At 39.8% G+C, this 23,005-nt stretch overlaps 3 long non-coding RNA genes across 5 annotated transcripts; 1 reads left to right on the plus strand and 2 right to left on the minus strand.

The window, feature by feature from the left end:
* On the plus strand, positions 1-22,386 carry LOC130012841 (uncharacterized). Of its 2 annotated transcripts, none has more exons than XR_008788085.1 (3): positions 1-86; positions 1,197-1,475; positions 22,034-22,386. It is a non-coding gene; the product is annotated as an uncharacterized LOC130012841 (long non-coding RNA). The 2 variants fall into 2 exon arrangements; XR_008788084.1 differs by lacking the exon at positions 22,034-22,386 and adding an exon at positions 2,087-2,440.
* On the minus strand, positions 6,551-8,099 carry LOC130012843 (uncharacterized). The gene is made up of 3 exons (XR_008788087.1): positions 8,027-8,099; positions 7,294-7,569; positions 6,551-6,899 (listed from the first exon to the last, which is right to left on the minus strand). It is a non-coding gene; the product is annotated as an uncharacterized LOC130012843 (long non-coding RNA).
* On the minus strand, positions 13,085-15,312 carry LOC130012839 (uncharacterized). 2 transcript variants are annotated; one of them, XR_008788081.1, is made up of 3 exons: positions 15,223-15,312; positions 13,843-14,118; positions 13,085-13,426 (listed from the first exon to the last, which is right to left on the minus strand). It is a non-coding gene; the product is annotated as an uncharacterized LOC130012839 (long non-coding RNA). The 2 variants fall into 2 exon arrangements; XR_008788082.1 differs by lacking the exon at positions 15,223-15,312 and adding an exon at positions 15,091-15,106.
* Positions 22,387-23,005: the final 619 nt, after the last annotated feature.

Genomic DNA, 23,005 nt, shown 5'->3' on the forward strand with positions numbered 1-23,005 from the left:
GTCATCAGTCGATCGACAGGCTGCTACTGATTCTACAAGAACCATGAAAGTCTTCATTATCACAGTACTTGCTCTGGTGGCTTCCGGTAACTATCTTTTATTTTATTTTATTAATGGATCGCTCGTAAGTAACTTTGATTTACTTTTTACAACTTGTCAGAAAATGTACATCTGTCTATTTATTTAAATTTGTCTGTTCGAAGTTGCACCGAGTTTGCAAGTTGGGGGTTAGTGACAGATCGAGTCGCGGAAAGACATAGGCATGGTACCATTACTACTTCCGGCTCGGGGCACTATCCGTGCAACGCAAGGAAATAAGCTATATATGTTATTCAAAAGTTATATTCCAAAGCATCAGCATAGCTGTAAAGCTGCACTACTTTTTTGCATGGTAAACGATAAAACGGTAAAAAGGTATGCCGACACAAATTGATTTCAACACTGGTTTAATTACATTTTAACATTGTTAAAGTACTTTTCGCTCATCTGGGAGATTTTTAAAACAATGTCGTTGTATAGCGATGGATAAAATACAACAATTTATACATATTTACATAGTAGTCTGGTTTACAAAGTAATTAAAACATGATCGCCATTGATCGTTCATTTAGTTCTTTATAGTACGGGATCTCGGTGAGTAAGACATTGGCCCACTAACCAAGGCGTCGCGAGTTCGATCCCGGTGATGGTCTGGAAGGTTCATTGTGATTTTCCGTTATGGTTTTCCTTTGTCGCTTGAGTAGGACCCGAGGTCTCATGTGTACCTCCCACTGTTAAAGACCCCTAAGCGCAAGCGAATCATTGAAATAAAATTGAACCATATGTTAATCCCGAAATGACCTAGGTTGTGTACAGTGGCCGTTACCCCCCCCCCCCCCTCGGTCAGTTTGATATGGCGGCAACAGCATAGACAACACGTAAAACAAAATTATCAGACATACACAAACTTGACGTATATACAAAATATAACATAATTTTAGTTTTGTTTAAAAAAGAATATAATACAATAATATCCCATGGACTGGGTATTACAACTGGGATGACCGTTCGGCAATTGGAGAATTCAAGCTTTTTCCTGATCTCCAGATTCATTATTAACGTCATAGTTTGGTTGGAGTCCTATCTGCTCAATCAAATATTTTTTCTGATTATTTGAAGGATGTGTTGAATCTTTTTGTTTATCTTTGTTTATTTAGCCGAAGCAGTTAATCACTGTCCGATGTGTAACAAATGGACACCGTTTTTCAACCGAGACACGCCAACGGGTATTGGAGATTTTGAGCTCCTTGTTCTTCACCGACAAGAAAATCCTGGACAGATCTGTGTTTCACCGGAGGTTGTGCATGCTGAACGTCTCACGGGACTTTTTGGAGACGATGTATCGATTGCTGCTGATTATGGTTTGTCATGTTTCAATTTCTTGCAACCTGATGGACAGTGTGAAGACTATAAAGTACGATACTGCTGCAGTTATCGTGAGTACAGATTTAATAGTTCCCCAATAACCACCTCTTACATTATGTAAGATTTAGACACAGAGCTGGTCGTTCTGGCTATAATAGTTTAAAAATAGATAATGCAAAATGAATATATTCAAAATTTCATTCAAATTACTTCATTCTGAGCGAAGTAATCATTGTTTGTAGTTTAGGCAAAGTGTGCTTGTCGTGTGAATAAATGTCGAATTAATCATTCATAAAGAAAATTGAAGCCACAATTAAAGAACTACAATAGACAGATGTGGCTCTTACATAATGCATGTTTAACGATTTCAAACTATAACCAGTCTTTCATGATAGGGTTTTCTTTTGTTTTTGGTTTGGTTTTTTTTGTGTTTTTTTTTTTCGGCGTGGTTCACTCTTGTGACTGATGCTGGACGTGTACACATTGGTGTGCAAGTAAACGAACCCTTGGCTGTTGCTATTCGATAAAGGGATAGGCCGTGGCACCGCTATCCGGGGACAATTTCACTCATAGCACACTGTATGGTGTATGTCCGTATTTATTAGGTCAGTCAGAGAAGAACAGTAGGACGTTGAACCCCATTTCAATTATTTGTTGTTTTTTTTTCTGTTTTTTTGTTTAGTCTACCCATCCTGTCCCACTGGATATCAATGGACCAGTTATTATAATAGTGACACACCTGGTGCAACTGGTGATTACGAGACGTTGTCGGCAATCAACAACAATTACCCCAATGCCCCTGTATGTACAGATCCAGTAGCTATTGACGTCCGTGTTACAAGTACCGGTCTCGACTACTCCACAGCCGGCGAGGTTGTATGTCTGGTTCCAGAACTTGGCTTTTCGTGTGTAAATTCACAGCAACCCGATGGACAATGTCAGGATTACAAAATCCGTTTCTGCTGTCCCAATTAATTATTAAGCGAACAGAATCATGCATTGATTACGTTTGAGAAATAAAGCCAGTTAGCTATTAGATTTGTGTGTATTTAAAGAGCAGTGTCTCCAACCCAGTCCCAAACTATTAGATCGATATCATTCAGCAAACCACTACTCCTGTTACGTCACCGAGTATCATCTAACGTAATAATTACTGACGTACTATAAAAACCAAGAACTTAACATGCCGTCATGGGGGGGTTGGGATGGCCTAGTGGTCTAGAGTGTCACGCTTCGACCTCTAGTTGGCCGGTCACCTCTGGCTTGCGGCTGTGGTTTCGATCCCAGGTGTGAGCGTATGTGGCTTGGAGATAGGGGCGCCTTCTCAACCTCGTGGGTTTACTCCGGGTACTCCGGTTTCCTCCCACAGCAAAGACCCCTTCGCGTGCGCTAAGATCATTAAAAATGAACTTGTCTGCGATATCACCTTCGGTGGAAGCGGACGTTAAACGCTAAGAACAACAACAACATGCCGTCATCGCAGCCAGTTTCACAATTGTCGGAAGAATAAACATGCCAATTTGCATGTTGATCGTAGCGGAATTGAGGACCCTCTCCGCCCCCTCACGTGACAACAAGATTATCAAGTTAAAGGTCATAGGCGATCAGCTTTGGGGTGGGGTTGGGGGATGTGTTGGGTGGCGGCAGAAATGGTCAACGGTTAGGTATAAATATTAAGGCCAACTGCAGGATTCGTCAAAGGTCACTAGATGTAAACAGGGCTAGCGCTAACCCTAACCTTACCCCTTGACCTAGCCCTAATCCACAATCTCGTCACCAATTAGGTGCCCTAACCCTATTAACATCTGGCGAACTTGACAAAATCTGCAGTTGGCCTTAATATTTAGACATAACCAGCTGTCAACGCGTTTTCATGCTATTCCGGCCCAATTTCAGATGTTGCCGGAGAGGGGTAAGAAGTGAAATGGTCGAAAGATTGGGAGGGTATGAGGGTGATATCTCCAAAGGAAATGTATGAGATTAAGATGGCTCCAAACGTCTTTTCCTGCTATTTCAACTCGTTAATACAGAAACCTGAAATGGTCCAATATAGCACATGTGAACTCTAATCAACCAGTCAATCGATCCGCGGCATTCACGTAACATTCGACATTTCACTGACGAAACAAATGTTGATGCCCGAAAAACGTGTCACGCTTAGAGCTGAGTGGATATTTCTTTGATTTTAAATGTTTTAACCGTCAGTCATTGTAAAGAAATTTCGATTCCAGAAACATTTACGAACCAGATGGCCGAAAACTGTCGCACAAGGCAGCGAGGCTTCGGACCAATAAGTCATAGGATTTCGAGCATTTTATTTTGCCTACTATAAGGTTAAAATAGTATATTTTTTATTTCTTTTTTCACTTTACCAGTCTGCCCGAAAAATAAGCTGCATAGTCATGATTTGGATTCAAAAGGATAAGAGAGTTCAGAGGTTGGTTACGTTGAAATGTAGGACAGATAGTTCCATGTTTACCATTATGCTACTTCCGGTTTGCGTATTCAAGTTTTCCATGGTGAACCCCATGGTCTGGAGCAGAAACGAGAGACGTTACACTCCATTTCATTTTAATTCGTACGCTGCCATATCTAGATGTTAATTTAGGCGTTTTGTTTGGCAGGCTTTGAGATAGTTGTACCTTGCCACCATACAACACTGTATACCCGTCTTAATTAGCCTAGTCTTGGCAGGACGTTAAACCCCATTTCATTTCATTCCCAAAATATGGATTTGCCTCCCTTGATACACCTTTCGCGTAGTAATGTCGCGATATGCCCAGACAGCGACGTTTCGTTGAATTTCCGTTGTCAAGGGATGTTTTACGTGCATACCAGCGTGTACATGGGACCTTGTTTGTTGTTGTTTTTTTGTACCTCCGTTCTGCATCACTGATGAAGAGAAATCCGAGTAACTTTCTCAGCCAACACTGGTATTGAACCCGAGGCACCCAGCGGCTTACTCACTGAGCCACCGTGACTCCTGGTCTAAATACAATAATTACCTAATGGTCTTTGGTCTATGTTATTTAAAAAATAATAAAAGAACATTTGTGGAAACACCGTGCTATATGTGTATAAACAAGTGATTGTTTTATATATAAATTGTGTTGTGCTTTTCACTGAATAAAACTACGTCATAGTTTGTGTAATTTAATGTTTTGAAACTTTAGGCGGGGTGCTGACGAAATAAAATAAAACCAAGTACGAACAATCCAAACCATTAGACAAAATTCGAAGTCCTAAAAAAAACGGTATAGGCAAAATAGTGCAATAAGGCAAAATAGTGTAATCAGCATATGGACTGTTCACCGTGTACAAAATACACGACAAACAGTGGTAACAGGTGTCCGGAAGAGTAAGATTACCCTGCCTGGCGCCACACCCGCCATAGCTGCATCCAAACTATTAGGCGAAATCTCGGTAAAATAGCGTGAGTGGCCAATGGACTATCGGTATGCAAAATGCACGTGATGAACAGTGTTAACGGTGTAGTAGACAGACATTATCAATTAAATAAATCTAGAATAATAGCCGAGAGAGACATGTTATATTAACCAATCAAGTCAATATGACGCCCTTAAAACTTTTAAAAGGTTTAAACAAGTTTAGTTCCCAAGTATCACTGTATTTGAAGCTTAGATGACAAATGCCTCAAATGAACAAGCTCTCGCGTAACGAATTAGTTGAGACACAAACACTCCATAAGCTGGTGATATTGGAATGTTACTTTCTCCAGCCGCTATCTTAAATAAAACAAAATGATCCTAAAATACTGTACTTTACTGTACTCTGAGAAAGTGCAGCGGGTAATAATAATATATTGTGACATACATTTTACGATTCCATGCAATATTGTCGTCAGTGATTACAGTAGCTTACGATCACACTGCTTAGGATTTTGTGATCAACCTGTATCAACCTGTGTTAATAACAAGTAATCTGGTCATTTTCCCGGTGGTATAATTTTATTTCTGGATCCTCAAAACGATTGCTTTAAACAACAAGATATTGATCTTAGCGGCTCCAAAAGTTGAGGTATTGGTAGGTATAAGTATATCGATTCGGGTTTTTTTCTAACTTGATAATAAAGGCAATCTGACCCCTTTCTAGATAGTATAATTGTATTTCGATCCTGGTCAGAAGTGAAGCTATTGGTTTATATAGTTTAACAAAATATGAACGGTTTCTTTTTTCTAGGTGTTATAATTGCATTCCCAGGCGCTTAGTGGTTTAGAAGCTGAATAATTGGTAGACATAGGGTTTTACATTTCGGAAAATTTAAAGATGGTTGACCGCCATAATATATTTGGAGGAAATGTTGCCTTTTCTAGATGGTATAATCTATTCTGTGACCTGAACAATTGGTAGATTATCTACTTATATCCATATAGCAATTTGAATGATACACTAAATGAGAAATGAAATGAGTTCTGCTCCGACTCTGCTAATTGCATACCCCATATAGGGGATTACAGTGGCTAATTGGGTAAGACGCTGGCTCGCTAGCCTGGAGGTGGGGTGTTCGATCCCTGCATTGGCCAAGAAAGTTTATCCAGATTTTCCGTCGTGGTTCCCTTTGTCAGTGGTGCAGGGCGGAAAACCTGACAAGGACAGCTGTCTAGTAGTTCGGGTGGGACGATAAACCGAGGTCGCGTGTACCCATTGGTGTGCACGTAAAAGATCCCTTGATATTTGGAATTCGATATAAGATTTGGCGGCAGTGCCGCTGTCCGGACAAAATTCCCCTCATAGCACACTGCATGGGGAATGCCCGTCTTCAGTAGCCGAGTTCGGAGCAGAACAGTGGGACGTTAAACACCATTTCATTTCATTCCCCATACAGTATGCTACGAGGGCAATGTCTACAGGGCAGCGGCGCTACGGCCGACTTCTCTATAGAATACCAAGTTCCAGGGGTTCTTTTACTTATACACAGGACCTCAACCATAATTGAGAACAGTCGTATTGAAATAGCACAACGGACAACGGGTATGCATAATAATACTTTTAAAGATAGGTGTTTTCAAATTCAGGACACGGTGGCCGTCGTCATTAGCCCAGTCGCTGGAGAACAATGGGATGTTAAACCCCATTTCATTTCAGGACTGCGTGGTGTCAGCAGTGCTCAATTAATACACACAAATCTGATTGCTAGCTAGCATGTATTTCAGAATATTAATAAATCATGATTTTGTTCGTTTAAATTTGACAACAGAATCTAATTTTGTAATTTTCACATTGTGCATCATCTTGATCCACATTTTGACAAGTAAAGCCTTTTGATGGACACAAACACACAGACTCGCCAGTTGATCTGTAGTCGTAACCGGTACTTGAAACGCGGACATCAATGGCTCGTGGGGACCCACATACAACGGGGTGGTGATTCCTGATACGGGACAATGTCTCGTGATCACCAGATCCAGTAGTAGCAGTGTCATCGCAATCGTAGAAGTCGGTCCAAGCAAATCAAGTAGGACAGGCTGGGGTGCCTAGACGAAACAAAAAAGCAAATTTAAACGTCGGATCTTTTTAGCTGAAATATTACTGTAGCCTGGCTGGGTTTTTTATATAGGGAACCTGGATGAAACAAAATTAAACATAACTGCTTTCAGTGCTGATGTGGTTATAGCTATAGTTGTCACGATCGTAAAAGGCGGTCCACAAAATCCAACAGGACAGGCTGGGGAGCCTAGGCGAAAGACACATCCAAAATAAAAGGCGGGACACTGCTATACTTATGTGGTATTTGTATCTTTATCTAAGGAAACGGAATCCATTAGTTCTCTTAATCGTTCACCCGTCTCCAACCTATACAAGACGAACCTCTTATTTTGTGGGGTGGTTATAGATTGAATTACATAGAAAAAGATAGTTTTAACTTACCTGCTTCACAACAGAATCGAACAGCGTAATCTTGACACTGGCCATCATCTTGTAAGAAATTAGAACGGGAGAAACCATAATCAGGACCAATTGATATCACTTCTCCACCAATACCTGAAGTACTCCGAGCTTCGACAACTTCCGGTTCTGCACAGATTTCGCCCGGATTGTCATGACGATGACTTGAAAGAAGCTCTAAATCTCCGAGACCCGTCTGATTGTCCCGGTTGTAAAATCGAGTCCATTGGTTACACTTCGGACAGTACTGAGCCTTGGCTGAATAAATATAGAAAATAATATGTTTCAGAGAGAGAGAGAGAGATTAATCTGTGGGAAATATAACGTAATATAAGAGTATAAACTGATTTACATTCATATTTTAAAACTTGTATCGTACTTTATTGAATGGCAGTCGTTCGCGCCTGGTTAGTCCTGTCTACATAGGAAGTGCGGTTTAACGTTTCACTTAAGCGCTGACGTTTAGTCACATTCATCAACGACTCGAACTGCCTTTATGCCCCACATTTCAGACAAACGACATTCACAAATTTGAGTAGATGTACTCTTTCTGGCAAGTTGTGAAAAGTGAATCACAGTTACCTAAAGCCACCAGAGCAAGAACAAAGACAATGAAGATTTCTGTGATTCTTTTAAAATCAGTAGCAGCCTGCAGACTAAGCGGATTGGCGATAAATAAACGATCTATTAATGAAATAAAATAAAAGATAGTTACCTAAAGCCACCAGGGCAAGTACTGTGATAATGAAGACTTTCATGGCTCTTGTAGAATCAGAAGCAGTCTGTAGATCGACTGACGACCAAAGATCCTGGACAGTCTTATATACTTATTTCTAGGGTGATTTGAAAAATGATGTAATATATCTTCATTCTTAATGCTCTTAAACAATTTTGATTTATGGATGGTTTGATGTGTCATGCACATCCATGCGCAATTATTACACGCAAGTGCAGAGTTTTATAGACGCAATACCCTTGTCACTTTGATAAATTAAGGAAATTTTATGAACATTTTTTATTTTTCGATATTCCCCGAACAGCTTCATTTATTCTCAAGTTATAATAACTAAAGTGTCTATATAGTTTTATTATTTGGAACCGTAAACAAAAACCACAAAAGTTCTAAGAATTTACTGTTTATGAGACATTTCTTTGATCCAGGAACACAATCTGGGGTTATATTTTAGTTAAGATATTGGGAAACTGGGGCCAGATTTAAAGTCACATACTCGTATTAATGTAATACGAGTCTATATAATATGATTTGTCTTATTTTATTGTTTTAATTTATTATTTTTATCAATTATGTTTGTTGAATTACGTGAACAGTCCAAACTGAACGACAGGCGCTTGTGCTTCCTAATATTTAGTCCATTCTACACGGGGTTTCAAAATTATTTTGTCGTTTGTGTATCAGCCATTTTTAATTATTTCCACATTGTCTTGTCGTATATGTTTGTCTTTGTAAATTACAAATGAATTCTCATTAGTAAGAGGTTTGGTCCCTTTTTATTTCAACAGGTAAAGTTTTACTCTTTTTAATATCAATAGTTAGAGGTTTACTCTTTTTAATATACACAGTTAGAGGTTTAGTCCCTTTAATATCAACAGTTAGAGGTTTAGTACCTTTAATATCAACTGTTAGAGGTTGAATACCTTTAATATCAACAGTTAGAGGTTTAGTCCCTTTAATATCAACAGTGGAGAACATGCAGTCTGTCAGGATATTTCAACCCTTCAAATTAATGGTTAAAGGAATAGTAGTCAAAGAAAATGGATGTTCGCGGTCAGGTTGATCTAATTCACGCCAACGTATTCCTTCGTGTGGCATCCACTGATTCACGGTGATCAATAGGTAGAGAGAGAGCTGGCTGGCTAACCAGGTGTTCTCAACGATGAGGGGGGTTGGATGCCCGAATGGTTACCACGTGCGCGCTGTGTCAAAAGGCCTGTCATTGAGTCAGCTGGCGTGGTTTCGAATCCCCGGTTGTACGTGACAAGGAGTAGGGTCGCCTGTCCAACCTCATGGGTTTTCTCCGGGTCCTCCGGTTTCCTCCCACCGCTAAAGACCCCTACGCGCATGCAAATTATTGAAATAAAATTAAATCCATATGTTAGTCCCGAAATGACCTAGTTTGTGTCGAGTGGACGTTAAACTTCATTTCTCTCTCTCTCTCAAGGATGACCTAGAGTCTAGAATGTTGACAAGGTTTTGTTATCAACGTGTTGCCGTGAATTTTGGAATTCATGTTAAGGGTTAATTATCCCAACTTTCATAACAAAATTTCATCATTCTGAACAACCCGAGCTGTGAAGGCCTTTTTGATTTTAAAAACTGAAACGTCATTATTTAGTTTGAGAAGGAAATATCAGACTTGACTGTGAATATAACAAATGAATCGTATATTGAGAACTTGTTACAGATCAATACGCTTTCTTTGGTGGTTGATCCACATGCTGGCTCACTTACCTGGTGTCCACTTGTCAGTTGTGTTGGACCGAGGGCCTGGCCAAGAACGATGTTTAAAGGTTCGGGTGGGATGTACAATCCGGTGTCCTGTTTATCCATCACAGTTGGAACTCGACTACTTTCCGCTCAATAGTTTTCTCGTAGCACACGGTCTTGCAAATGTTAGTGTTCCGAACCACCTAGACATACGCCATGCAGTAGGATATGGGGGAAATTTTGCTCGTACAGGAATATGACATTATTATAAATGATACCTGCATGTAACACATGTTTATTATTGACTGAGAGAGACAGAGGCGTAGCCGTGCAATATATATTGGGGGGGGGGGGGGTCCGCAAATGAAATTATATAAAATGTTGACAATCTGTGACGCCGGATGTAGCGCGATAGGGAGAGTGTGGGAGGGTGACCCTCCCAGTGGGTGGGGGTGCACCCCCATAAAAAATGTTTTAAAGTTTCAGTCTTCTGTTTTGGCATATTTTACGGGGTTAAACTAAAACATCACACCAATACAATGTTTATCATGTTTAAGTCAGGAGGTGCCGTATTCATATTTATTTCATGACTTTTACATATTGAATGTTACGCTTGAGTTATGAACAACACGACAAAGAGAGTTTAGTAGGGTAATTTTTATGAGGAGGATCCAAATGAAACAAAACTTGATCACATAACTTTAGTTTATGAGGATGCATATTTGACAATCACCTTGTTAACTACAATACTATATACATTGACATTTAAAAGAAAGTTGTATAGATATTTAAAGTATTTTGTACATTTTGTGTATTATAAATGGATATCAAAAAGTAAACATAAGTGTTTGTGTTTTAATTTGTACATTGTTTTATACAGATAGAACCTGAACTAATCCTAATAATTGTTGTAAATAAATAGGAGTTAGGGCCTACTATGTAAATTGGGAAGGGCAAGTATATTCAGATCCCCCCCTCCCCGATAAAACAATTTGGGGGTCGTCCCCCCCCCCCCCCATATGTGACGTCCATGGAGAGAGGGAGAGAGAGAGAGACCACGAAGTTGTCACGTACACGCTTGAACCAAGCCACGTGACTCAATGATATACCTTATGATCTAACGCGCACACTTTCAACACACGGACACCCAACCCTCGGATCACAAAAACGACACGTATTCGGATTAATTTTTCATATGCGAATACTAAGGTGACACTTTCTTCTCAAACTATATAATAGCTCGTTAAATTATTCAGTTTAACTTACAGCATTAGACCTCTCGGTCTCCCAACCCCCGGATAAAAATGTAACGTAAAATCAGTTCAATTTATCACATGCGAATATTAATGGAGTAAGGTGACACTTCCTTCTCAAACTATAAAATAACTCGCCAATCTAATCAGCCCAACATTTTCCGTTCAATATTTATGATAAATTGACATTTCATTGATCCTTGTAACAATTTTAAGACGCCGCAACCTGATCTTATTTCGTTTTTTTTTTATAATTCAAAATTTGTTTTACTTTACTATACTAGGATCTGGAAGAGTTGTTATATAACCCGCGTTCCTATTGACGTGAAGGATTAGCCAATAAAAGGGTCTGTTACGGAGAGTTTTTGGCGTGAGTTGCAAGGAACTGTGGGTAACCCACTAGAAACATCAACGCAGATTGGTTAATCAAATGTCTGGCTTCATAGGGTCAAAAGCCGCTTGTATGACACGACACGACCTCTCGCTACAACTGGTCAGATCTTCATGTAGTGGAGGTCAACGAAAGTATATAAAAAAAAACGAAACGAAATATAGATCTGTATTTAATCAGATTGCAAGACGCCGCTATATATTATTGGTAGAGGAAGAACTTAGTAGACTTAATTTATATCCGTCTGAATCCAAACTGGGACATTATCTGCCGCTGATATTTGTGAAATGAAATGAAATGAGGTTTAACGTCCTACTGTTCTGCTCCGAACTAAGCTAATGAAAACGGGCATACGCCATACAGTGTGCTATGAGGTAAATTTAGCCAGGACAGCGGCACTACGGCCTACTCTTATATCGAATTCCAACTGTCAAGGGATCTTTTACGTGCACGCCAATATGTACACCGCACCTCGGTTTTTCGTCCCATCCGAACGACTAGACAGCTGTCCTTGTCAGGCCCTCCATCCTGCATCACTGATAAACCAATAAAGTAATTGAGCTAGTTTATGTCATTGGTTAAGCCTTCAATAATCCTATCAGAGTTACTGACCTTTTCTCGAAACCCTTGTAAACCAGCTATATTATAGATTATTTTGTATGAAATTCAGGTTTATTGGTCCATCTAGTTCACACTATCACGAATCTTGCATAATCATCAAACCATTTAGGTATCAAATCCACTAAGTGATGCCAAAATATCCTCGTAGGATCAACTGGGAGACTTCATGGTCTACAGAGCAAGCATTAGGTGTGTTATTATGAGATCCAATCGTATACCCATTGGCTGTAGGAAATCAAAGAGGCCAAAGTTTTCCACCTAACGTTGCCCATATTACCATAAAAATGACAATCACCATTGGTCTCAAAAGTACCAACGTATTGTCTTCAGTTATTTAAAAGCACCGGTTTGGCTCTTACTTCAGGAAGTGTCGAATGAATGAATGAATGAAATGGGATTTAAAGCCAGACTTTTCTGCACCAACCGGGCTATAATGAAGACGAACATACGTCACGCAGTGCTCTATTAGGGCAATATGCTCAGGTACCAGCGTTGCGGTCTACGTTTATTTCAACGGTAAAGGAATCTTTTACGTACACGCAAATGTGTACACGGGAACCAAACACTTGAAGGCGCCTTTCAAAATGGCTGCTATGTGTCCTTTAAAGTTTATTCTCTATAAATTATGCATAAAGAAAATAATTTTTTTTTAAATCGATCTATTTCAAAATATCTACCTATACGTCCACTTATCACATTATTAATTATTATAACTTGGAAATAAATCAAACTGTTCTAGAAATGTTCCAAGAATTAAAAAATATTCATGAAATTTCCTTAATTTCACCCGGGCAGCGGCGCCACGGCCGACTTCTATATACAATACCAAGTTCCAGGGGTTCTTTTACTTATACACAGACCTCAACCATAATTGAGAACAGTCGTATTGAAATAGCACAAAGGACAACGGGTATGCATAATAATACTTTTAAAGGTGTTTTCAAATTCAGGACACGGTGGCCGTCGTCATTAGCCCAGTCGCTGGTGAACAGTGGGATGTTAAACCCCATTTCATTTCAGGACTGCGTGGTGTCAGCAGTACTCAATTAATACACACAAATCTGATTGCTAGCTAGCATTTATTTCAGAATGTTAATAAACTCATGATTTTGTTCGTTTAAGTTGGACAACAGAATCTAATTTTGTAATCTTCACATTGTGCATCATCTTGATCCACATTTTGACAAGTAAAGCCTCTTGATGGACACAAACACACAGACTCGCCAGTTGATCTGTAGTCGTAACCGGTACTGGAAACGCGGACATCAATGGCTCGTGGGGACCGACATACACCGGGGTGGTACTTCCTGATAAGGGACAATGTCTCGTAATCACCAGTTCCAGTAGCATTGTCACGATCGTAGAAGGCAGTCCAAGCAAATCCAATAGGACAGACTGGGGTGCCTAAACGAAAAAAATTTTTTTTAGCTGAAATATTACTGTAGCCTGGCTGGGTTTTTTTATATAGGGAACCTGGATGAAACAAAATTAAACATAACTGCCTTCAGTGCTGATGTGGTTATAGCTATAGTTGTCACGATCGCAGAAGGCGGTCCACAAAATCCAACAGGACAGGCTGGGGAGCCTAGACGAAAGAAACATCCAACATAAAAGGAGGGACGCTGCTCTATTCTTGTACCTTGGCATTTGTACATTATCTAAGGAAACGGAATCGATTAGTTCTCTTAATCGTTCAACCGTCTAAAATCTATATAATACGAGCCTCTTATTTGGTTCCTCTCACACGTTTCCAAATTCAAGCTTTTAATCGTGAGGTGGTTATAGATTGAATTAGATAGAAACAGATAGTTTCAACTTACTTTGCCTACAACAGAATCGAACAGCGTAATCTTGACACTGGCCATCATCTTGTAAGAAATTAGAACAGGAGACACCATAATCAGGACCAATTGATATCACTTCTCCACCAATACCCGAAGTACTCCGAGCTTCGACAGCTTCCGGTTCCTGACAGATTTCGCCCGGATTGTCATAACGATGACCAGAAAGAAGCTCTAAATCTCCGAGACCCGTCTGATTGTCCCGGTTGTAAAATCGGGTCCATTGGTTACACTGCGGACAGTACTGAGCTTTGGCTGAATAAATATAGAAATTAATATAGTCCTAGAGAGAAAGGGAGGGCTTAACTTCCATTCAACACAAACTAGGTCATTTCGGAACAAACATATGGTTCAGTTCTATTTCAATATTGCGCTTGCGCGTAGGGTATTTCGCCTGTGGGTGATATTGAGGTATCGGTTTAATTGCAAATTGTATCCCTGTTCCGACCATACAGGACATTGTCATTCAATCAGAACCAAGCTGAGTAAATATCATTATGTGCCCCTTCAGGATGTTTTTGGTACTGAGTATCACCATATATATCTACCTACCATGGTTTAAATCCAACGAGCAGTAACTGGGACCATGAAACGCTTAAAAACACGAAGGTTGAAACACAAACCCGACTTGCAGAAATCTAAATGGTTGTACGTGACAATGAGTAGGTCGCCTTTCAAACCACGTGGATTTTCTCCTGGGCCTCCGATTTCCTTGCACTGCTAACGACCCCTTGGCGAAAGCGAATTATTAAAGTAAAATTGAATCATACGTTAGTCCCTAAATGTCCTAGTGTGTGTCGAGTGGTCGTTAAACCCCATTTTTACCTCACACACAAATCTAAATACACTCCATGTGAGTAACATGTTTACCACTGATTTAAGACTAAAAGTTGGAAAGGCAAACCTTTTAATTATATACTGCCGGGTTTCCTGCATTACACGTGCAGACCTCTGAGTAGCAGTACAACGAAACCAGGCTTATGCCATGCCTCAACTCGAGCTGCCTTTATGCCCCACATTTTAGACAAACGATATTCACAATTTTAAATAGATGTACTTCTTCTGACAAGTTGTGAAACGTGAATCACAGTTACTTAAAGCCACCAGAGCAAGGACAACGACAATGGAGACTTCTGTGGTTCTTTTAAAATCAGTAGCAGTCTGCAGACTAAGCGGATTGGCGATAACAAGCGATCTATTAATGAATTAAAATAATGAATCAGTCACCTAAAGCCACCAGAGCAAGGACAACGACAATGAATATTTCTGTTATTCTTTTAAAATCAGTAGCAGCTTGCAGACTAAGCGGATTGGTGATAATAAGCGATCTATTAATGAAATAAAATAAAAGATAGTTACCTAAAGCCACCAGAGCTAGTACTGCGATAATGAAGACTTTCATGGTTTTGTAGAATCAGTAGCAATCTGTCGATCGACTGACGACCAAAGATCCTGGACAGTCTTATATACTTATTTCTAGTGTGATTTGAAAAATGATGTAATATATCTTCATTCTTAATGCTCTTAAACAATTTTGATTAATGAATGGTTTGGCGTGTCATGCACATCCATGCACGATTATTACATGCAAGTGCAGAGTTTTATAGACGCAATACCCTTGTCACTTTGATAAATTAAGAAGGAAATTTCATGAACATTTTTAATTTTTCGGAATTCCCCGAACACCTTCATTTGTTTTGAGTAAATTCTTAAGTCTGAAAATGTTTTGTGAAACCGGGGCCAGATCTAAAGGCACATATTAATGCAATACGAATCTAAATAATATGATTTGCATTAATTTATTTTATTTTAATTTATTATTCTTATCAATTATGTCTGTTAAAATACGTGAACTGTCCAAATTGAAGGACAGGCGCCTGTGCTTGCTTAGTCCATTCTACACGGGGTTTTAAAATTATTTTGTCGTTTGTGTATCAGCCATTTTTTTATAACTTCCGCATTGTCTTGTCGTATATGTTTGTCTTTGTAAATTTCAAATGGAGCTCGAAAATGTAGAATACACGAGGTCGTGTACTAAATTTAAAATGTTCATTGTGTCTTCAATATTGGATATTATTATCACATATTTTCACAGTAGATTGAAATCTAATTAGGTAGAGGTCTAGTCCCTTTAATATCAACAGTTAGAGGTTTAGTCCCTTTAATATCGTGCGAAAGTTACGTACATGCAGTCTGTCAGGGTATGAAGTCAAAGGAAACATGTGTTCGCTGTCATTTTGGTCCAATTAAATACCAAATCTACCCTTTAACCCCTTGTGAAGCCACGTATGTCCGTCTTCCGTATACCAACAGGAGCAGAAGAGTAGGACGTTAAACCCCATTACATGTTAACTGCAGGAGACGTGGTTACTCATTTGGACAATCCCAGTAAGTTTAAAAAGAAAGATTTTGATTTACTTGCCCTGGGAAGTTCCTCGGTGCAGGATGGGTGGTGGGGGATGGGTGGTGGAGGAGAGGTGAACAGCGTGAACGACTCATTTGAATTCGTAATAAAAGTAGGTGCACGATCATACGACGTTAAAGCCCGTTCCATGTCGTCATTATTTAGTTTGAGAAGGAAATATCAGATTTGACTGTGAATATAACAAATGACTCTAATAATGAGAACTCGTGCATTTATTGAACAACACAAGCTGTGGCGAAAACCTATTCGATGTTACCAACTGAAACGTCATTATTTAGTTTGAGAAAAGTTGTTATATAACCCGTGCTCCTATTGATGTGAGAGATTAGCCAATAAAAGGGTCAGTTACGGCGTGAGTTGCATGGAACTGTGGGTAATCCACTAGAAACATCAACGCTGATTGGTTAATCAAATGGCTAACGTCATGAGGTCAAAAGCCGTTTGTATAACCTCTGACACGACCCCCCGCTACAACTGACAGGATCTTCATGTAGTAGAGGTCAACGAAAGTATATAAAAAAAAACGAAACGAAATATAGATCTGTATTTTAATCAGATTGCAAGACGTCGCTATATATTATTGGTAGAGTAAAAGACTTTGTTTATATCCGTCTGAATCCAAACTGGGAACCCCCGGTTGTACGTGACAAGGAATAGGGTCGCCTGTCCAACCTCTTGGGTTTTCTCCGGGTCCTCCCGTTTCCTCTCGATGCTAAAGACCCCGGCGCGCAAACGCATTAGTGAAATAAAATTAAAATCAGGTTAGTCTCTCTCCAAACTGGGAAATTATCTGCCGCTAATATTTTTATTTTGTCGTACATATTTAACGTGAATTAAGCCGTGAGAAATTTTATATTTTAGTGAAAATGCGAAAGACGCATCTAGCCTTTAAACAAACCAATAAAGTGTCACGGGTTAAGCCTTCAGTAATCCTACCAGAGTTACTGACCTTTTCTCGAAAACCTTGTACACCAGCTATTTGGTAGTTTATTTGTGTATGAAATTCAGGTTTATTGGCTCATCCAGTTAACATTATCACAAAGCTGGCGTAATCATCAAACCATTTAGGTATCAAATCCACTAAATCATGGCAAAATATCCTCGTAGGATCAGCTGGGAGACCTCATGGTATACAGAGCAAGCATTAGGTATGAGATCCAATCGTGTACACATTGGCTGTAGAAAATCAAACAGGCCAAAGTTCTCCACTTAATGTTGTCCATATATTACCATAAAAATGACAATCACCATTTAGTCTCAAAATGACCAAAGTATTGTCTTCAATTGTTAAAAAGCACTGGTTTGACTCTTACTTCAGAAAGTGTCAAATGAATGAATGAATTAATGAAATGGGATTTAAAGTCTGCACCAACCGGCATATAATGAAGACGAACATACGTCTGCACCAACCGGGCTATAATGTAGACGAACATACGTCACGCAGTGCTCTATGAGGGCAATATGCTCAGGTTTCAGCGTTGCGGTCTACGCCTATTTCAACAGTAAAGGGATCTTTTACGTACACGCAATTGTGTACAACGAGTCCCCCGTCGAAACCACTCGGGCACCAAACACTTGAATGCGCATTTCAAAATGGTTGCTATGTGTCCTTTAAAGTTTATTGTCTACAAGTCATGTACAATGATAATAAATTGCTTTTAAATCGATCTAGTTCAAAATACCTACCTATACGCCCACTTATCGCATTATTAATTATTATAACTTGGGAATAAATCAAACTGTTCTAGAAATGTTCCAAGAATTAAAAATATTCATGAAATTTCCTTAATTTATCAAACTGACAAGGGTATTGTGTATATAAGACTGACCCAGGATCATTGGTCATCAGTCGATCGACAGGCTGCTACTAATTCTACAAGAACCATGAAAGTCTTCATTATCACAGTACTTGCTCTGGTGGCTTCCGGTAACTATCTTTTATTTTATTTTATTAATGGATCGCTTGTAAGTAGCTTTGATTTACTTTCTACAACTTGTCAGAAAATGTACATCTGTCTATTTATTTAAATTTTTATACGTCCACATTCATAATGTGAACGTATTATGCCGTCGCCCCTGTCTGTGTGTGTGTGTGTGTGTGTGTGTGTGTGTGTGTCTGTGGTTCGCCTACAGGGCGCAATTCTTCATGGATTTTCTTCAAACTTGGTATACTTATTCCTTATACCCCAAGGAAGATCCCTATTGTTTTTGGTGCATGCCCGACCCCCCGGGGCAGAGCCACGCCCATTTCTAGTATTTGTTTGTTTGTCGTCTACAGGCCACATTTCTTAACTAATAATCTTGAAACTTTGCATACACATTCTTTGTACCCTAAGGAACATCCCTATCGTTTGGGGTGCATGCCCAACCCCCAGGGGCAGAGCCACGCCCATTTTCTTTTCGTGTGTCTTTGTGTCGCCTACAGGGCGCAATTCTTACTGGATTTTCTTCAAACTTGGTATACTTATTCCTTATACCCCAAGGAAGATCCCTATTGTTTTTGGTGCATGCCCGACCCCCAGGGGCAGAGCCACGCCCATTTCTAGTATTTGTTTGTTTGTCGTCTACAGGCCACATTTCTTAACTTATAATCTTGTTTTCTATTATTTTTGGTGCATGCCCGACCCCCTGGGACAGAGCCACGCCCAAAATTTGTGTGCCTTTTGTGTCGCCTACAGGCCGCCCAATTTTTATGTTTATCGTTTACTTGGCAGATGTATTCCTTATAGCCTAAGGGCATCAACTATTGATTTTGGGGAATGCCCCGACCCCCAGGGACAGAGCCACGCCCAATTTTTGCCTTTAACGCCCAAAGGCCACAATTTTGAATGGATTATCTTGGAACTTGGTATACTTATTCCTTATACCCTAAGGACGGCAACTATTGATGTTGTCATTTCAATAACAGGATATGGTCCCTATTTATATTGTTTCCATATCCAACCCCCACGGGCAGAGCCACGCCCAGTTTTTGTATTTATCGTCTACAGGCTGCAATTCTGAATGGATCATCTTGGAACTTTGCATATTTATTCCTTATACCATAAAGACAGCAACTATTTATTTTGATGCTTGCCCCGACCTACTGGGGCAGTCTCACACCCACTTTGTTAGTATTTTGTCTGTAAATTTGGCAAAACAAACCCGACGCCTAGCCTTCTTTGCCTCTGATCATATTACAGGCATTTCATATTTCATTCTCTTCATTTTAAAAAGTACCATATCAATCAAAGCTGGAATGTGGACGTATATTGCAGCGTTAGCGATGCTCTTGTTCTGTTCGAAGTTGCACCGAGTTTGCAAGTTGGGGGTTAGTGACAGATCGAGTCGCGGAAAGACATAGGCATGGTACCATTACTACTTCCGGCTCGGGGCACTATCCGTGCAACGCAAGGAAATAAGCTATATATGTTATTAAAAAGCTATATTCCAAAGCATCAGCATAGCTGTAAAGCTGCACTACTTTTTTGCATGGTAAACGGTAAAAAGGTATGCCGACACAAATTGATTTCAACACTGGTTTAATTACATTTTAACATTGTTAAAGTACTTTTCGCTCATCTGGGAGATTTTTAAAACAATGTCGTTGTATAGCGATGGATAAAATACAACAATCTATACATATTTACATAGTAGTCTTGTTTAGTAGTCTTGTTTACAAAGTAATTAAAACATGATCGCCATTGATCGTTCATTTAGTTCTTTATAGTACGGGATCTCGGTGAGTAAGACATTGGCCCACTAACCAAGGCGTCGCGAGTTCGATCCCGGTGATGGTCTGGAAGGTTCATTGTGATTTTCCGTTATGGTTTTCCTTTGTCGCTTGAGTAGGACCCGAGGTCTCAGGTGTACCTCCCACTGTTAAAGACCCCTAAGCGCAAGCGAATCATTGAAATAAAATTGAACCATATGTTAATCCCGAAATGACCTAGTTTGTGTACAGTGGCCGTTACCCCCCCCCCCTCTCGAGCGCTGAACCTTCGGTCAGTTTGATATGGCGGCAACAGCATAGACAACACGTAAAACAAAATTATCAGACATACACAAACTTGACGTATATACAAAATATAACATAATTTTAGTTTTGTTTAAAAAAGAATATAATACAATAATAATCCATGGACTGGGTATTACAACTGGGATGACCGTTCGGCAATTGGAGAATTCAAGCTTTTTCCTGATCTCCAGATTCATTATTAACGTCATAGTTTGGTTGGAGTCCTATCTGCTCAATCAAATATTTTTTCTGATTATTTGAAGGATGTGTTGAATCTTTTTGTTTATCTTTGTTTATTTAGCCGAAGCAGTTAATCACTGTCCGATGTGTAACAAATGGACACCGTTTTTCAACCGAGACAAGCCAACGGGTATTGGAGATTTTGAGCTCCTTGTTCTTCACCGACAAGAAAATCCTGGACAGATCTGTGCTTCACCGGAAGTTGTAAATTGTAGACGTCTCACGGGACTTTTTCGGGACGATGTATCGATTGCTGCTACTTATGGTTTGACATGTTTCAATTACTTGCAACTTGATCACCAGTGTGAAGATTACAAATGTCGATACTGCTGCAATTATCGTGAGTACAGACTTAATAGTTCCCCAATAACCACCTCTTACATTATGTAAGATTTAGACACAGAGCTGGTCGTTCTGGCTATAATAGTTTAAAGATACATTATGTAATAGTTCCTCAATAACCACCTCTTACTATTTAAAGATACATTATGTAAGATTTAGATACAGGACTGGCCGTTCTTGCTATAATAGTTTAAAAATAGATAATGCAAAATGAATATATTCAAAATTTCATTCAAATTACTTCATTCTGAGCGAAGTAATCACTGTTTGTAGTTTAGGCAAGGTGTGTTCATTGATTGTTTAGTATCGTAACAACGGTACTTGTTATTCGGGACTTTGTCTCCATTTTCAAATGAAATCATTAATTGTCTGAATCACTCTAATCTACTTAAGGTCGGCGCCATCTGATGGTTCAGAGAGTTGAATATAGGCTTGCCATGTTAATGAATGTTTAAATAATAGATTTATATAATGTTTAAAGTCAAAATAAAGACCTGCAAAAGGGAGATTTATCTCTTACATAATGCATCTTTAAAATGTGTCTATTACAGTTTGAAGCCATACTAATATAAATTCATGTTTATGTTTGTGAATACAATCAATTGAAATATACCGGCAGTTGGTCAAGTAGAATGGGGGGCGCTAACAATTTATTACTTGAATTAGTTGGGTTATTGAAGTGGGTAAGGGGTGGGGGCGAATGGTTAGCACGTGTGCGTTGTTTCGTACGGTCTGTCATTGAGTCATCTGGCGGGGTTTCGATTTCCTGGTTGTACGAGACAAGGAGTAGGGTCGCCTGTCCAACCTCGTGGGTTTTCTCCGAGTTCTCCGGTTTCCTCACGCTGCTAAAGACCCCTACGCACAAGCGAATTATTGAAATAAAAAAAGATAAACCATGTGTTAGTCCCGAAATGATATAGTTTGAGTCGAGTGGATGTTAAACGCCATTTCTCTCTCCCTCGATTTCAAAGTATAACCATAAATTTGCCATCACCAGCCCTTCAAGATTGGGTTATAAAGGTAGACCGTTGCGTCGCTGTCTGGGCAAAATTGCCTGCATAGTCCACTGCATGACGTATGCCAATCTTCAATAGCCCAGTCGGAGCAGAAATATAGGACGTTAAACCCCATTTTATTTGTGGTTTTTTATTCTGTTCTTTGTCTAGTCAACCCATCCTGTCCCACTGGATATCGCTGGACCAGGTACTATAATCGTGACAGACCTACTGGAACTGGTGATTACGAGACGTTGTCGGAAATCAACAAGGATTACCCCTATGCCCGTGTATGTACAGATCCAGTAGCTATTGACGTCCGTGTTACACGTACCGGCCACGACTACTCCACAGCCGGCGAGGTTGTATGTCTGGTTCCAGAACTTGGCTTTTCGTGTGTAGATGCACAGCAACCCGATGGACAATGCCAGGATTACAAAATCCGTTTCTGCTGTCCCAATAATTATTAAACGAACAGAATCATGCATTGATTAAGATTGAGAAATAAAGCTAGCTAGCTATCAGATTTGTTTGTATATAAAGATCAGTGTTTTCAGCAAGTCTAATAGATCCACATCGGTCTTCAAAGTAATATTAAGTAGTACCACTTCCACGTTCAGTCACCGGGTATCAGCTGTCGAACTTAATACCGTGGTATAAAGTTTCGTAACAAGTACGAACGCAATATGTGAACCAGGAGACGAGCATAACGTCATCACTGTCATGAAACGACAAATCACTGTTGTTCCTTGCATGAGCATGCAAATTTCCTTGTCGATCGCACTAGAATTCATGAAGCCCCTCCCCCCCCCCCCGCTCTTCCCACTAACCTCCTAGGACAAGAATACCAGCAGGTCATAGGCGTACATGTCTGATCAGCTTTGGGGATGGGGACGGGAGCAGAAATGAAAATGCCCGAAAACACGTCCTATGCGGCTGGCATAGGGTGGTATTGAAGGGGAGGTGGTTATGCATCCCGTAGAACAAATTTGAAATTAGACGATTGTCAACGCTTATTCCTGCAATTCAGACCAGTGAGGGACGCGACAAGGCAGTTGTCAATCATGGACTTATTTATGCGGCATTGGAACCGAAATCCCTATCTGTGTCCAACTGGATACCAGATGTTGCGGGAGAGGGGTG

Source organism: Patella vulgata, chromosome 5 (genome assembly GCF_932274485.2).
Source record: "Patella vulgata chromosome 5, xgPatVulg1.2, whole genome shotgun sequence".
NCBI lineage: Eukaryota > Metazoa > Mollusca > Gastropoda > Patellidae > Patella > Patella vulgata.